We start from the raw sequence: 16,849 nt of genomic DNA on the forward strand, positions 1-16,849 counted from the left end.
GTTATGTTTAGTGAACCAATATTGAAAGTCCATAGTTTGGTCAGGTTTCTTAGTTTCTACCTAATATCCTTTTCTGTTCCAAGATTTCAGCCAGGATACCATGTTATCCTGGCAACATACCATGTCTCTTTAGACTCCTATTGGCTGTGACAGTTTCTTAGACACTCCGGTTTTCGATGACCTTGACAGTTTTTTGTTTTTCTTAAAAAAAGATTTATTTATTTATTTAATCCCCCCCCCCCGGGTTGTCTGTTCTCTGTATCTATTTGCTGCATCTTCTTTGTCTGCTTCTGTTGTTGTCAGTGGCACAGGAATCTGTGTCTTTTTGTTGCGTCATCTTGTTGTGTCAGCTCTCCGTGTGTGCAGCACCATTCCTGGGTAGGCTGCACTTTCTTTCGCACTGGGCAGCTCTCCTTATGGGGTGCACTCCTTGCACGTGGGGCTCCCCTATGTGGGGGACACCCCTGTGTGGCAGGGCACTCCTTGCGCGCATCAGCACTGCGCGTGGGCCAGCTCCACATGGGTCAAGGAGGCCCGGGGTTTGAACCGTGGACCTCCTATGTGGTAGACGGATGCCCTAACCACTGGGCCAAGTCCGCTGCCTGACCTTGACAGTTTTGAGGCGTACTGGTCAGGTGGGTTGTAGGATGCCCCTTGGAATTTCTCCTTGGCATATTTTAAGGTTCATAAAAGATTAGCTATCATAACTATTGCTTCATATTCAGATTAAAAATTGGAATAGAGATGGGATACATGTATGTGTGTGTGGGGGGGTGATTTTGTTGAACATTCAGTATTTAAAAGAAATATTTCTTTTGAGCTTTGGTCAGTTTATCAGTGCTGAAAAACTGGACAGAACCAGTTTGCTTACATCCATACTTCTGTCCATCCGCTCAATTCAATAAATATTCACCAAGTCCCTTTTGTGAGGGATGCCAGAGATTCAGAGATAAAACAAAACTGCCCTCAAAGAACTTCCTGTTGATTAGGGAGATAGTTCATAAACAGTGGAAGAAATAATCTAAAAGATTATCACATGGCAAATGAAGGAAATAAAATACTGTTTTATTAAAGAATATCTCATAGGTGAGTGAGGGGAAGGGGGACTAATTTGGGTTGTATATTAGTTAGGATCACATTTAGCTGCAAGAGACAGAAATCTCATGATAACTGGGCTTAAACTAGATAGAAATGTCTCTTTCATGTTCTGGAAGTCAGGGGCACTATAGCAAGGCTAATGTGGCAGCTCCATAGTATCAGCATTTTGGGCTCCTTCATTTTTATTTCTTTGCTGAGCATGGATTCATTTTCCAGGATCATCTCATGGTCTAAGATGACTTCTAAGCCTCCAGCCTCATCTCTGACTCTGAGCCAGGTTGAAGATGAAAGGGACAGAGAAGGGAACCCCCTTTTCCCATTTCTGCCCAACTCTTGCTGGCCTCACCAGGCTGGAAGGAAGGCTAGAAAATGTAGTCTTTGTTCCAGGTGGCCATGCATACCAAGTAAATATCAGAGGTTCTAGTGCTAGAAAACAGTGGTTCCCAAACTTCAACATGCATCAGAATCACCCAGGGAACTTGTTGAAACATGGGCCCCCACCCTCAAAGTTGCTCACTTAGTAGGCCTAATCTGCTTTTCTAACAAGTTCCAAGGTGTTGCTGATAGGCTGGTCCAGGGCCACATTTTGGGAATTACTGCCGTAGAAAATGGGAAGCATAGATATTGGAAACAACAAGCTGTCTCTAGTGTGGACTTTAATTTGGAATTGCATCATTTACATATTTGTACTAGCTAAGATTATGTTTTCTGAGAGCAGGTATCTCATCTTTGATGTGTCAGATCTAGGTAAGTACATAACTTAGTCATTTTTGTGTAAGGTCGTTGTTTCAGTTATCTACCGCATAACAACTTTAAAACATAATGGCTTAAAAATAATTTTATTTGTTCATTATCCTGTGGATATTGATTTGGGCAGGGCTCAGTGGGAAGGCTTGCCTCGGCTCCCTGTTGTGTAGACTGGTCATGAGAAGAGCTGGAGGTTCCACCATGATCTCACTCACATGTGCCCCTCAGTACTCCTCAAGGAGACTCTCTTTCTAGCAGCATAGCCTGGGCTTCCTTACATGGAAGCTGGGGAGTCCAAGAGGTGAACTGGAAGCTCAAAGACTTCCTAAATTCTAAGTCTAGAAATCACACAGTGTTCGGTCAAAGCGAGTCACAAAACCAGCCTAGATTCAAAGGGAAAGGAAAGAGACTCCACCTATTGATGGCAGGAATGACAAAGTCACGTGGAAAGGAGCATGTGGTTGTAGCTGTCTCTGGAAACAGTCTACCACGTTAGGAATGAGAATGCCAATAAGGATTACAGTAGAAATTCCTTACAATTGTAATATGGATATAGACTTGTCATTCATTGGATTTTATCCCTATCAGGATCAGAGTTAGATTTGGGTAAAACACTTCCACATTTTTTGGTGTACTATAGTAAAGAAGTGTGGCAAGATGAAACAGGGTTTTAAAAAGATTTGTTAGTTATTGAAACAACTCTTCCATACTGTGTTAGTTTCCTGGCTATGACAAATACCATACAATAGGTTGGCTGAACAACAGGAATTTGTTGACTCAAGATTTTGGGGGTTGGAAGGCTTCCTTCCTCCTGGAATTGGTAGCCTTCTAACTGGCTGGCAATTCTTGGGTTCCTTAACTCTTCTGTCACATGGGGATGTCCTTTCCTTTCTCTTCAGAGTTCCCACTGACTTTCTGGCTTCTAGCTCCTCCTTTTTCTTTATAAGACTTCTAGTAATAGGATTAAGACCCATCCTGATTCAGTTGGCCATACCTTAACTAAAAAATAACTTTTCAAGGTCCTGTTTGCAATGGGTTCTCACCCACAGGAATGGGATTAAGATTAAGAACATTTTTTCCTGGGATATATAACTCAATTTACCATCCATACTCTCACTGATACAAAGTTCAAAAATGAGGAAAAGAACAGATGATAGAAATAAATTCATAAGTATTTTTCTGCTGGCCTTCTTTAGATATTCATCTATTTCATTGGAAATTGGTGATCTTGACTCTAAAAGTCAGCATTTAAAAAATAATGTTTGGGTGAGGGGGGTGGGGGGTATATGGGGACCTCATATTTTTTCAATGTAATATTAAAAAAATAAATAAAGACAAAAAAAGTAAAAAATGTTCTCACAACCATACAACATGAATTATGTGTGTCAAAAAATGTCCAGATTGCTCTAAAACAGGTCAAGTTTATAGTATATTTTTGCATGGTAACATTTAGGGTATGGGGAAGAGATTCCTCAACCACCACCCACATCCTTATGAAATCTCTGCAAATGCCTGAATGTCTACCAGGAGTGATTCATTGTTTTGTGTCAAGCATTTCTTGCTTTCACTGAACTCTTACAGAACAAGTACTTACTTAAGTGAAGGGAAGCATATGAAATAAATAGCATTGTAGTATGAATTATTTAGATGGAGATCATTCTTCTCTTGGAGAATTCTGAGAGTCCTTGATGTCTTTGGAGGAAGAGGGTATTGAAAGTCAAGACTGTGCAAGACTGAGGGTAGGAAGATGACAAACAATAAGACAGAGGGACTGAGCCCTAATGTGTCTACATCACATGGACTGCTGCTTAAGAGGCATGAATTAGGCTTATATGATGTTACAACAACCACTTTTGATCCCATTTCTTATTTTGAATAGAACATTTTGTTCCTATAATATGATATTCATGCTCTCTCTGTGGGTTTTTCCCCCTAAATGCTTCTCCATAGAGAGTGTTTCTTTAGCCTTAAAATAACTCCACTCTCCTGCTTTGGGTCTATCTCCTGTAGCTTGTAGCCTTTGTGATTTTCCTTTAGAATAAAGTATCTCTTCTGGCCCTCCTTCCCACCCTATTTTCTAAAGCCTAAAAGAGTGTGCTGGCATTCTACTTGGTCTGTGAAGTTGCCAGTCCACTGTGGGAAAATCCCAGCTTGGGCAAGGACAGAGCTGTTTGTTCACCAGGTGTTGAACAGATCATAGAATAGAGCTGCCCCTCAGTCTGTACTTTCCTGGCTAGAATAGCCAGCTTATTTACTTCTTTCACTTTTTAAGGGTACTTGACCCCTACTTTTAATTTATTCATTTTCTCAGTGAAAACTAAATCCAACTCAGAAACCCCGACTAGTCATTTTCTAGGAAGTTGCTTTTGTCTGAGGTGCTAATATAGTATAGGACTGTGATTTTATTATTCCCACAGAAAGCAAGAGCCCCTGCTTTGTGGTTCAGATTCAAAGCTCTGTGACTAACTGGATTCTTTCTTCCTTTTTTTCGGGTTACATTTCTCCCATTAGCTGTAAGGTTGTCTCCTGACAGTGCTCCCAGCTGAAATGGTTTATCTTGTAGACAAGGAAGGACAAGTGGGAACTGTCTGGTTTCCTTTAACTCCCTGCGAGCAGGGTTTCTCCTCCTGTGATCAGGGCGGGCCAACAGCCCATTTACTTAGGCGGTATGAGCTGAGTTAGGGAAACTTGACTCACAGCTATTTCAGTTCTGCAGCAGTCCTTGTCTTATAGGGCAGTGAGCCAACGGGTGCAATCTGCCTCCTGGTACTCCAGCCCAAAGCCAAAGGCTCTTGGAATGCACAACTCAGTTTTGCAGCCAAACTAGGGATTGCAGTCCTCCGGCTGTAGTCATGGGGATCTAACTCAAGATGGATCTCACAGTTAGCCAGAGACTACCATAAATTAAACTGGAACTAGAGCTGACCAGGACTTTTTGCCTTTTGTAAGACTCTAAGTCAGCCCATCCACCCCAATCAGGGTGGCGGGGGCCCAGGGGATACCCACAGGCTGTTGAAGCCTCCTCAGTGTTGGAGTTTCCCTACTTGTGTTCCTTAGTCACTCACTTCCATACTACCCCCCCCAAAACCATACCCCACTGCTACTTCATATAGATAAACCTGTTCTGAAAATACGTGGCAGTTTGACAAAGCCAATTAGTAGCTTAATGTCATGACAATTGCTGAAGAATAAAGGTATCTCAAGGTCTTGATAGCTTGCAAAGGTCCAAATTAAAAACAGGTGAGCCATGGCAATGCATGAACTGGAGGAAAGTGCTAACTTGTTAACAAGATGGATCAAAAAGCTGTCAACAAGTGGAGAATAAATGTAAATACAATCCCTGGTACTCTCTTGGGGCAATCTCCCTGAATTCTCCCATTTCCAGCCTCTGTGCATGGGTTCAGATATATGCCCAGAACGGGCCCAGTTTCTGAGCTAGTCATGACAGATAGGGAGTACATTGGTATACCAGGAAAAAGTATAACCAGGAAAAGAGAAACCATGCTGAATATTTGAAACAGAGAGTTGAATGCTGGGAAACCAAAGAATGGATGGTGAGATAACCCAAAGTTTAGCTACAGCAGGAAGCTACTTTTAAACTGGAAGTTAACAGGGAGGAGGAGCCAGGGTCATTGAGTTGAAATTGGAACCACTGTGGGTCTGCCTGGTAGGAAGGGGAGTCACAGAGGTAATTAATACCAGAGATAGGGACTTAGGCAGAGAAGGAGGGGGAGAAATACCTTGGGAAACAGCTTATAAGGGTCCCTGTGATACACAGCAGCATAGCAGACGGGAAGGACTGGCCCAGCCAGGGACCCCCATGTAGCATGGGGGAAAGGGGGACAGAGGCTAACAATCAACTCATGTTGCTATTGGATCTTGTCTATGATGCTGGGGCTATTTCCTGGCGGCCATGAAATCTACCTGTGGTAGGGCCTCTTGCCGTCATGTGGTCTGGTAGAAAGCAATGGTTGAGTCATTAAGAGTTCTTGTTAAGAGCCTGGGTTGGATGGCGCGTGCATTTGTCAAAACTCATTGAACTGGGTAGTGGGCATAGCTCAGTGGTTGAGCACCTGCTTCCCATATATGAGTTCCCAGGTTTAATCCCTGGTACCTCCTAAAAATAAAAATAAATGTAAATAAATAAAAAACCTCATTGAACTATGACATACACAGAAAGAATATTAGGCTCGAAAGATCTGTCTACCTTTGTTTCTTCTACCTTCTTCTGTCTACCTTAGTTTCTTCATTTGAAAAATGGAGATGATAAAATTTCCCTCTTCACAGAGTTTTTGGAAGAATTAAGTGAAAGTATGAGTTTAAAGCACTTGGCAGACAATACGTGTGCACAGCTCCATGGTCTCTGCTCCTTGCACTCCATCCCATCGGCCTGTGTGAGGTCGATCCTGCATGTGTCCCACCTCCTTTAGCATACACCAAGCTTTTTTACACAGGCTTATGAGCCTGTAGCAGTTCTAGATTTTTCTATGTGGAAATTCTTTGGATTGGAAAGGGTGAGGGGATGAACTTGCTTTGAAACTGCATTTGCATAGCAAACATGCTGTTTTATGTTTTTTTTGTTGTTGTTATTGTTTTAACTTAGGTTGTGGGCTTATTTGGGTTGAATTGTAGGAGAACTAATGGAAATTATGTGTATACATATGGATGGGAATCACGGGTGTAGGCTGATACAGTGAGCATACTTTCTAGTCAGTGTATGTATAGTATCATAGTTCGTAGCTGCATAGTATTTCATTGTACAGGTAAGTCACACTTTACCTATTTCCTATTAATGAACATTTAGGTCCAGCCCTGCTTTTATATCAAGTTGCCATAAGCTATAAAAGGACCATGACTGGTGAGGAATTTGATCTAGGACCTAGGTCCCCTCTTTAATTCCATTTCAAGATGGCACATGGAAAAAATATAACAATAGTTAATGATGGTAAACTACAGCTCTCTTAAAGTAGCCTATTCAGAATAAAACCAGAAACGAGATTAAATATGGCTTCAAAGTGGTCAAAAAGAGGAGGGGGGGTCAAAAATCTAGATGGAATAGGCAGTCCTCTGTGTAATGCTTTTCATTTTACTTGTAAGAGATACCTTTATTAGGAGTCTATTTAGCCTTATTTTACTTGCAATTCAAACTAGATTGGTATCTGAGTTACTGTTTTCACAGCAAATGTGTAAAGGGGAAGGAAGCTGCTAAAGGAAGTTACTGACAAAAACAAAATCAAAAAGTGGCCACTGACAACAACAAAGGAGGCAAAAAAAAAAAAAAAGGAAAGAAAAGATTGGTGTTCTATCCTCTTTATAGAATAGTAAAAGAACTGATCTTCACAGCCTGAAACTATTTAAATTGTGTTGCGAGTACTTTTTAAATGGCAAGGAAATGAGTAACTTATTTTATGCTCATATATCTTTTCATGCAGTATTGACTCAGTATGATTATTCTTTTTGCGTAATGCATTTTAGAGATTTCTCAATAAGTAGGACTAAAACGATGAAAACAATTTATTCTAAAAACTCTGGGGAACCTTATTCTCCAAACAAGAGTTTTCCATTGTGTTTTAGCCAAGATTTTTCTGTGGTTACTCTTGCAAAATTGTTGGGGAGCCTTCCTCCATAGGGGCTGCGTTCTCTGCCTCTCTGCACTAGGGGGCAATATCTACCTGCCTTCTTCCTCTGAATCCCTTGCTCGGTTTAGGCAGTGCACTTTTACAATCAGTCTTTGCACAATGATGGTTTAATTTGGACAGACAAACACTGAGACTTCTCACCTACCATCCTAGAAATTTTCAGGACATTTTAGAGGTGAGCTAGAGTGAGAGGACAATAAAATAATCCTTCCCCAGAAAGAAAGGAATTTGGGAACTTACTCTATAAAAGCAATGCCATTTATTTCTGGTTTAGGATGTATCATAAACTGTAACATTCCAGCTATGGCATCAGCTTAAACAGGGTAATACTTCATGTGTGTGTGTACATGCATGCTAGAAACTAGCTAGTAGACCTGAATAGAGAATTTTTTTGCTTTGTTCCAGAATCTTGTAGACAAATACACTAATTCTTACATTTCTTGAATCTTATTAATGTTACCACTCCATTGTATTGACATTTCTTCCTCTATATTTCCTACTATTATTATTTTTTTTTGGTGTCACATCATATGAATGGGAGAATAATGGCCCACAAAGATATCTGTGTCCTAATCTTTGGAACCTGTGGCTGTGTTAAATTACATGGTAAGGGAAATTAAGGTTGCAGATAGAATTAAGATTGCTAATTGGTTAACCAAAAAATAAGATTATCCTGGGTTATCCAGTGAACCCAGTGTAATCACAAGAGTCTTTAAATGGGAAAGGGGGAGGCAGAAGAGTCAAAATCAGAGAATGGCATCAACCTGCCATTGATGTGCTTTGAGGATGGAAAGGGCCATAAGCCAAAGAATGAGGGCAACTTTAGAAGCTGGAAAAGAAAACAAAACAAAATAGATCTTCCCCTAGAGCCTTAAGAAGAAGACAGCCCTGCTGACACCTTGATTTTAACCTAGTGAGATCCATTTCAGACTTCTGACTTGCAGAATTTTAAGATAATAAATATGGGTGTTTTTAACAACTTTCTTGAGATATAGTTCATATATTACACCATATTATTCACCCTTTAAAATGCGTAATTCAGTGTTTTTTTAGTATATTCACAAGGTTATGCAACCTTCACTACCATCTAATTCTAAAACATTTTCATTACTCTCAAAAGAAACCCTATATTCATTAAGCAGTACACCCCATTTCCCACTTCCCCCCAGCCCTCAGCAACCACCAATATGCTTTCTGTCTCTATGGATTTACTTATTCTGGATATTTCATATAAATGGAATTATTCAATATGTGGTCTTTAGTGACTGGCTTTTTTACTTAGTATAATGTTTGCAAGGTTTATCCATGTTGCAGCATGATCGATACTTCACGTCTTTTTACGGCTAAATAATATTCCATTGTATGGATATTCTACATTTTATTTATTCACTCATCAATTACTAGACATTTAGATTGTTTCCACCTTTAGATTGTAGTATTTTTGTAAAAGCTCCTGTCTTAATTTCCAGGTTTTTATGGCAAATACCACCCAGTGAGTTGGCCTAAACAGTAGGAAACTTTATTGGCTCATAGTTTTCAGAGCCTAGATGGCTTGTTTCTTTCTGAGTTTTGTAACATTCTGGTCTCCTGCCCATCCTCGGGTTCTTTCACTTCCCATCACATAGGGATGTCCTCTCCTTTCTTTTCCAGATTCCCACTGACTTCCTAATTCTGGTTCCTTCCTGTGGCTTTCTCCCTATAAAGCCTCCAGTAATAAGATTAAGACCTGTCCTGATTCAGTTGGCCACATCTTAACTAAAAATAATACCTTCCAGAAGTCCTATTTACAATGGAAACACACTCACTGGAATGGAATTAAAATTAAGAATACTTTTTTTTTCTGTGGTCCTAAATCTACCATAGTTCCCCAGGTAATTTCTTACCTTTCTTTATAGAAAGATAAATACAGCAGAAAAATAGATCACCAAATGAATCTCAACAAGTGAAAAGTTATTTATTTATTTGTTTGTTTATTTTTAGGAGGTACCAGGGATTGAACCTGGGACCTTGTCCACAGGGAGCAGGAGCTCAATCACTGAGCTGCACCTGCTCCCCGAAAAGTTTTTTTTTTTTTATATGGGAGATACCATATTATTTGATTACAATGCCATACATTTATGAATTAACAGAAGAAAGCCACTCAAAATCTATACATTTAGAAATTAGCAAAGTACATTCCTAAATAATTTTCTGGATAAAGAAGGAGGCAGAGTAAAATTGTGAAATATTCAAAATGAAACCATAATGAAAATAGTACATATAAAAACTGTAGAAAGTAGCCAAAAATGGCATGTAGAGAGAAATTTAAAGCCTTAAGCTTTTTTATTAGAAAATGAAAAAGAACTGAAAATAAAGTACTCAGTTCAAGAGGATAGGAAAAAACAACAAAAATAAGTCCAAAAGAGTAGATGAAATAATTTACAGCAGATTAAAAGTAAAAGCAAAAATTAATGGAGCAAAACAACCTCAGTAAAGCTGATTAATAAATTTAAAAGTTTGTTCCTTGAAAAAAGATGAATAAAACAAATTATGGTTGTGATATATATATGGTATTATAGTAATTATTATTAATAGTAGTTGTGGATTGAATCATGTCCTCTATAAAAGACATGTTCAAGTCTTAATCTCCATTCCTGTGAACCCATTTGTAAACAGGACTTTTGAAGTTGTTTTTTTTTTCATTTATTTTTATTTTTTTAAATTTTGAATTAAGCAAACTTATATTGAGGCATTAATTATGGTAGATAAATACATTTCCACTAGTTTAAGTCCAACGCCATGAAAAGATAATTTATTAAACCAAAACTCTTCTCCTCTAGTACACTAAGATCTGGATTACTGTTTAATCTACAGGCATTGTTTCACTTAATCTGCAAAAACTCTTATTAAATCTGCTTTTACAGATGGGGTATCTGAGGCACAGAGAGGTGGACTTGTCCAGGGTCACACAGTAGGCATGTTAGGGAGCCAGTATTCAAAAGCCAGGTAGCTGGGCACCAGATTCTGACTTTGCTGAGCCAATGGATAATAGCTTTTTTTCCTGTTCTATAGAATAAGTAATAGGAAGTATTCTCTTTATGAAGATGCTTTTATAGTTCAGGTGTGGCCAACCTGAATGAGGGCAGGCCTTAATTCACTATTAAAGGGTTGCTGGAATGCTACAGACTCTGGAAGAAAGCGAACCCTGCTAATATCTTGTTGGACTTCAGCCTCCAAACTGTGAACACTAAATTCCTGTTGTTTAAGCCAACCAGCATCTGAGTGTGTGGTAATTGTCACAGCAGCGCTGGAAAACTAAGACCACAGTAGTAGTAACAGCAGCAGCAGCAGCAGCAGCAGCAGCTCTAACCAGTGTTCACTTAAGGAATATCTATCTATCTATCTATCTATCTATCTATCTATCTATCTATCTATCTATCTATCTATCTATCTATCTAATCTATCTAATCTATCTGCTATGTCAGAGACATTTATTGCCCACTAGATACCTTTGTGCTTTTTTCCATTTCCTGGCCCTCTTGACCACGACTCTCATTCTGGTCACTAACCTGTAAGCAGAAGTGACAAGGGCCATTTCTGATCCAAGACGTTTAAGAGCCTGTGTATGATACTTCAGCTCCCTCTTTTTCTCTGCCTCTGTGATCTTGAAAACCAGGTGTGGAGATAGTGAATCCATTCAAAGGACACAGTCTGGATTATTGAGCCCCAAAAGGAGGATAGATGCTCTGGCTAGATGCCCAGTGCATATAGCACTCTGCGAGAGCAAGAAATTAAACTTTTTAAAGTCACCAGCTAATGTTTTACTGTGGCACAGTAGTCTTATCTTGACTAATTCACGTTTTATAAAGTGTGCTCTTCTTTAAGTATCCCTCGGTTGCTAGATAAATCCCTGTAACTTGCCAATTTATTTTGAGAGTTAAAAGTGCAGGAAGAGAGTGAAAAAGGAAAGGTAAGCTGAACTCTTCAAAGTTCATTTTTTCTTGTTTGTTGCTGAAAAAATATTCCTAAAGTCACAGTCAGTTACCAAGTCCAATAATCTATTCCCATCCACAAATATACATATACCTCAAAGCTTATAGAAGAAAAAGGGTTCCAAGACCTTCTTTACTGTGTTCTGTTTAGAATGTTTCTCTTAATGTGTTAATTCACTGTCACTTTAGAGAGGTAGTAAGACTAAGCATCAATTCTTTTCAATTTCTAACTTCAATAGACTATTTTTTCTTGTTTTTTTTTTAACAAGTCAATTTTATTGGTACATACCAATAAATAAAGTATACAATTCAACCGAAGTATATAATCAATGGTATTTGTTACAATCATATAGTTGTGCATTCATCACCTCAATCATTAGAGCATTTTCATTATTTCAATAATAATAATAATAAACAAAAAACAAACTAATGAAAAAACTTTTTACTCCTCAATCTTCAATAGGCTATTAATGTGATTAACCATAACTAACTTATTATAGCATATTTCCATCAAAATGAAAAAATGAAAATAAAACAAAACCAACCAGTCCCTGAATTAAATTACCTGTAACTAAATTTGACTTGATTTTGCAGCTAATTCTCATGTTCATAATGCAATAAAGGCACTTATTGACTTTTTTTGAAGCACTAGTAATGTTTTACTTGTACAGGAGTACTTAAAAAGTGTTAGTTATATTTCTGAAATGTACAGAGTATTGAAGCATGCAGTGGTTAAGTACATGGAATCAATTTGTCTGAGTTTAAATCCCAGTTCCACCAATTTCCTAGCTAGTTGGCCTTGGGTACTAGTTCCCCTTCTGTAAAATAGGAATAACAAGAGTTATTACCTTAGGGGATTGTGGTGGAGAGTAAAAGTGGAACTCTATGCAAATTGTTCAATAAGTATTGTGGTTGTTGTTGATGGTGATGGTGATCATTATGGTACAAACTTGAGGGTTGTCTAGTCACATGGAGCTAGCACTGATGGACAGCTCCGCCTTTTGCTATCTGTGTATCTTTGAGCAACTTACCCTCTCATGTCTTTGGGTTTCTCATCTATGACTGGGGATAATAAAGTTATCTGGTACACTTGCTGGGAAGAAAAAATCAAATAGAGTATTACAAATAGTGTTTAGTATAGAGATGGGCACACAAAGCACTCAATAAATAATAGCTATTATTATGAAAACTAAACATAGGAAAACTGCCATTCAGTATATCTATTTAGCACAAATATTATCCAAAATAATGTTCTTCTTCACTGTGCTCTTCTACTTCCTGTGACCTTAAGCATTGCTGTCACTATTTTCTGAACAGGTCAAATTCTGATACCCAGAATTCCAATGTATTACTCATTTTTTTTTGGTCTTTGTATTTATTTTAGTTTGCTAAAAGTTTCTGGGAGTACTATACCAGAAGTGGGTTGGCTTTTACAAAGGGAATTTATTAGCTTAAAAGCTTACGGTTCTGAGGCTGTGAAAATGCCCAGATGAAGGCATCATCAGAGATGCTATCTCACTGCAGTTTGACTGCAGGCAATCTTGAACTCATACCATGTGGCAAGACACACATGGCGGCTCTGCCTGTCTGAGTCTCTGCCTTCTCGCTGAGGCTTACTTTCTCTCTGAGCTCCGCTGTGGGCAGTCAGGCACATGGCTTGTCTCTTCCCTCCTAGTGAGCTTTGTCTCTTTCAGCCTCTTGGTCTTTCTGTTTCTGTAGCTTTTTCTGTGTGTCCTTTGCTTTTAGTCCTCCTTTTATAAAGGACTCCAGTAAAAGGATTAAGACCTGCCCTGGGTCCTACAATCTAATCAAAGGCCTGTAATCAAAGTGGTCTAATCAAAAAGTCCCATTCACAATGAGGCACAGGAATGGGTTGCTTTAAGAGCAGGATTTTCTGGGGTACACAAAAGACTCAAACCAGCACAATCTTTGAAGATATCTATATTATATGAGGTTTCACATCTGGAAACTTGATATGAAAGTTGTTGTTATACAGATTTTACTTGACCATACTGAATTTAACTCAGAATCCACCCTTTTGCTTTTCTTCTTTTTCCTCCTCTCCTCTTCCCCACACTCCCTCCTTCTTACCTTCCTTCCTTTGTTTCCTTCTTCCTTTCCTTTATTCTTCATAATTAGGTATACCTTCCAATTATATTCCAGGAAACTCTCTGTAACATTGACAGACTAGCCATATTTTGTGGAAGAGGAGCTTTGAGAATGTAACATCAGAGATAGCACTGACCCTGTTTTGGCTTCTCTATGCTAGTCCAAATGATGACCTATTCTGCTGTACAGAGGCCACTATTGCTCAACTATCATTTCTCTCATTTCTGCCTAGAATTGGCATTCTCCAAATGAATATTAATTTGACTGTAATAATTTAATAATTTAAAACCCATGTTTCTTACTTAAATGATACTGCAAACTTATTACTTCCAGCTTTTCTATTGATTATTAATTTTAAGTCCTTAAAGAAGATGCTGAACAATTAAAATTTGGTTTACTCTTGAAAAACAACCTCAGTAGTAGAGAATGGTATTGCTTTAGGTCTAAGTCCTGGCCATGCAGGGAAAGTGTTTCTCCTTGTTTTCATGACCCTTTTTCCAAATAAAGTCATACCCTCAGATTCTGGGATATGGACATACCCTCAGATTCTGGGATACGAACATATACATCACTCTGTAATGCTTTCCTAGGGATTCTTCACATTTTTAAGAGATTTTAGAAAAGTACTGGCTAACTCAAAGGAAAAATTGTTTCAAAGTGGTGGAATTTCAGGAAATCATGCAGAAAAGTAGATGTAATTTGGTGGCCTAAAGCCTACTCTACATAGGAATATGTTCAGCCCAGCCAAGGAACACTCTGAACAGTGGGGCAGGAGTCAGGAACTGGATTCTAGTCCCTACCTTACCACTTATTAGGAATATGATCTTATAGAAAGCTTCCATTTTCTTCTCTGTGAAGTAGGGGTGAGACTTTCCCTGCCACCTCACAGGGCTGTTGTGAGCACCAGGTGGTTGGTGTATCACTCTGCATATAAAAGGTATTTTTACAAGACTAGATTGAAGTGACTGAAGCAATCGCAGATAATTTGAGCCAAAAAGATTCTCATGCGCATACATGGTTTCAGTCCTGCAGTTTCTATACTGACCTTGCCTGCATCTGTTGTCACCTCTCCGTTTTGGCCAGAGGCTGACATTCATATCTCCCAGCTTCCAAGCAACTGAAAAAGGCCAGGGATGGACAGGGATTATGCTCCACTCACAATCCAGCAACTTGATTAACCAAGGCAGAAGAGACCACCAGGAAGGTCAGATAGATGTCTGGGGAGTACCTGGATGCCAGACCCCAAATAGCCCTATTAGATGCCCCAGCATCCAATGGGGAAATCACTCTGAGTGAGACTGAGAGCTACAAGTCCTTCAAACACAAGCAGTCAAGCCCCTGAGAGTTCTAGAACTCTGCCTCATCTAAGAGAGCTCCATAAATAGCCAGTTTCCTCTAATGTCTATATGTCTTAAAATTAAACCTATATTAGGCAAAGAGTTTTATTGAATTTAAATGGTCAAAAGAAGAGTAGGAAGGAGGGGAAGAGAAATGTTAATTCTTTTTTTTTTTTCAAGATTTATTTATTTCTCTCCCCTCCCCCCACCCCAGTTGTCTGTTCTCTGTGTCTATTTGTTGTGTTTTCTTTGTCTGCTTCTGTTGTTGTCAGTGGCATGGGAATCTGTGTTTCTTTTTGTTGCGTCATCTTGTTGTGTCAGTTCTCCGTGTGTGCGGCACCATTCTTGGGCAGGCTGCACTTTCTTTCCCGCTGGGCGGCTCTCCTTATGGGGCGCACTCCTTGTGTGTGGGGCTGCCCTACGCGGGGACACTCCTGCGTGGCACAGCACTCCTTGCGTGCATCAGCACTGCACATGGGCCAGCTGCACACGGGTCAAGGAGGCCCCAGGTTTGAACTGTGGACCTCCCATGTGGTAGACGGACACCCTAACCACTGGGCCAAGTCCGCCGCCTGTTAATTCTTATATTCAAACAAACATATAAAAAAATGAGAAGAAAGAAATCCTTCCATTTCAAATTCAGAGATTGAAATCAAGAAACAAGGTTGATTGGAGAAGGTAAAAAACTTTCATTCCTCAACTGAATCACAGAATTCAATAATAATAGTAAATAATAGTAATGTGAAAACAATTGTAATAATACTAAATCTTCCTTGAATTTACCATGTACCTGGTATGGTACCAAAGGCTTCCCATGTATTCTTGTACTTTATCCTCACGACAACACTGGAGGAAAGGTAGCATTACTATCCAAATTTAACAGATGAAGAAGCCAAGTTTTGGTGAAGCTAAATAATTTATGCAAGGCCATGCAACTACCAAACAATAGTGTAGGTTGTGAACCCAGCTGTCTGCCTCTGGGGCCTGTGCTCATAACCATTATGCCACCTTACCCCTCAAAATGTATATGCACAACTGTGCCCCAACTCCCAGAGAAGCCAGGCGTGCTGACCTCAAATATGTCTCTGCTGCAAACTCATGGTAGGTCCTTCCCCACCCTTGCTCTTCCCAGTCTTGTCAAACATATCGTTAAAATGACTCTCTCCCTATCTCCCTAAACCTCACAATCACCCTCCCCTCTTCAGAGAAGAGAAAATAGGCCCAGACAATAGCATTTAATGTTCATTGGTACTTCTTCTCTACAAATAAAATATTAATGATATCTTAAAGAGTGTGTACTTTAACATTGGAGACAAACTAGATTGCTCAATTTCTTCTGTCACTTAGGTACCAAACAAAGAAATGGGTAAGGTCTTAGGACCCAAGGAAGAAATTATTTCCTTTCCCTGAAACAATTTCCCTGCATGGTCAGGACTTGGTCCTAAAGCAAGGATCTTGAGATTAAGTCATCCTGGTTTACCTAAGTGACCCCTGAATCCAATCACAAGTGTCCTTATAGGAGATAAAAGAGGAGAAGACATGGACACAGAGGAGGAGAAGGCCATATGAGGAGAGAGGTAGATATTGGAGTGATGCAGCCACAAGCCAAGAAACACCCAGAGCCACCAGAGGCTGGAAGAGTTAAGGAAGGATTCATTGCCCATGGGGGAAGTGAAGCCTGTCAACACCCTGATTTCAGACTTCTGGCTTCCAGAACTGAGAAAATAAATTTATATGGTTTTAAGTCACTAAATTTGTGGTAATTTGCTACAAGAGCTCTAGGAAACTAAGACAGAGGGGTAGGTAATTCATAAGTGGTAAAAAAATTTATCAAGTTAATTTCTCTCTTGATAACCAGCTGAGATCAGGGTAATTAGGGATGGAAATGTTGATGGAGATGGGGAGAAGAATCTCTGGAGTCTGAAGCACTGTTTGAGAAGGGCAGGCA

Source organism: Dasypus novemcinctus, chromosome 7 (assembly GCF_030445035.2).
Source record: "Dasypus novemcinctus isolate mDasNov1 chromosome 7, mDasNov1.1.hap2, whole genome shotgun sequence".
Taxonomy (NCBI): domain Eukaryota; kingdom Metazoa; phylum Chordata; class Mammalia; order Cingulata; family Dasypodidae; genus Dasypus; species Dasypus novemcinctus.